The sequence below is a fragment of the Schistocerca piceifrons genome, chromosome 3 (assembly GCF_021461385.2).
Source record: "Schistocerca piceifrons isolate TAMUIC-IGC-003096 chromosome 3, iqSchPice1.1, whole genome shotgun sequence".
Taxonomy (NCBI): Eukaryota; Metazoa; Arthropoda; class Insecta; order Orthoptera; family Acrididae; genus Schistocerca; species Schistocerca piceifrons.
The window spans coordinates 500,747,449-500,749,023 of NC_060140.1; positions in this window are offsets into that span (position 1 = coordinate 500,747,449).

Consider the following 1,575-nt stretch of genomic DNA (forward strand, 5'->3'; position numbering starts at 1 on the left):
CTGTTTCGTGATTCTGTAATGCATTTTCATGCCGCGAAAAAATAGGTTGAAAATGCTCACAAATTTGTGTTTTTACGTCATTACAGACTTTTTGACATTTCGATTCAATGTTATGTAACTCAGTAGTTAAATCTTCACACGTGTGTTCAAGAGTTTGTTCCAATGAGTCTAACTTTTGAAGCTGTTGCTGTGTTTGTCTCTGATTTTGTTCCAGTGTGTCTAACTGTTGCTGTGTTTGTCTCTGATTTTGTTCCATTGTGTCTAACTTTTTAAGGTTTTGTTCCACTGTGTCTAACTTTTTAAGATTTTGTCCCATTTGTCTCTGATTTTGTTCCATTTGTTGCATTAATTGCAATAATAATGTATTAGTGTCTGGAATCTGTTTCTCTACGCTTTTCGGCAGTGCATTTGCACCGGCAACATTCACATTTTGACAAGCAGATAATGTGTCTTGACTTATTTGAGAAAACGGTGATGACCCAAAACCTGAATCTACAGTATTTGCGAAATTGTGTCCTGTCATTTCGGATTCCTGAGGCGAGCTGTTGCCGACCGATCGATCGATAATGCTTCCCTGTTCACTACCTGTTTCAATGTCTACACCATTGTTTGCAGCCCGCTCCATTTCCCTATGCACAATTACCAAATTACTACTTTGAACATCAGTTAATTCATTACTCGGTGGCGCTAACACACTGCTTTCATTTTCACTGTCATTTCTCAGTTTACTTTGGAGCCTAGTATTACGTTTTTCACACGCCATCATTGTCGCAGTATTTCACACGACAACACAGAAAAACACAATTTGAAGATCAAAAATAAGAGAACACATTAACATAGCACTGAAAATAATATCTAGTTAATTGCAGCTGCGAAATACTTGGTGCAAATCTACATGCATGCCACAACTGTTTTACTGTACAACAATGAAAGACTGCAACTACAAAGGAGATTTTCTCTACAATTACGCGCTAGCAATAAACAAAATCTACACAAATTACACAAACTACAAGAAAAAATCAGAAGATTCCAGTGAGGTATCCTCGGCTAAGGGTCGCCATATGAAACGTCCCCTTTAAACAATTATACATGACTGTGCTTAAACTGACACACAATATTTTGTTAGCGCAACGCAATCTGACTTTCAAAATTCCCTACAAAAGAATGGCCCTGACTAACATTAAACTATACCTTTCACAAATCACTTACCTCACAAAAATCTTCGCTGCTCAAGCTACTGCAATACAGCGAGCGCCACTACTGCCAGCTAAATAAAAGATTCAAACTATGGAAGGCACTAACTACTGATAGGGATAGTTAGCAAATGAAAGATATTAGTAGAGAACAAACAATGTATTTACCTTGATATCATCATATATAAATATAGCAGTTCATGACAAATTACAAATCTCCGCCATCTCTCTCCCCACATCCACCACTGCTGGCGGCTCACCTCCAACTGCGCAACGCTACGCGCTGTTCACAGCCAGCTGCCTAACACTACAATGGCGAGTATTACAACAATGCAAAGCAGCCACAGACTGCACACAGCACAGCCAGTGATTTTCATATTGA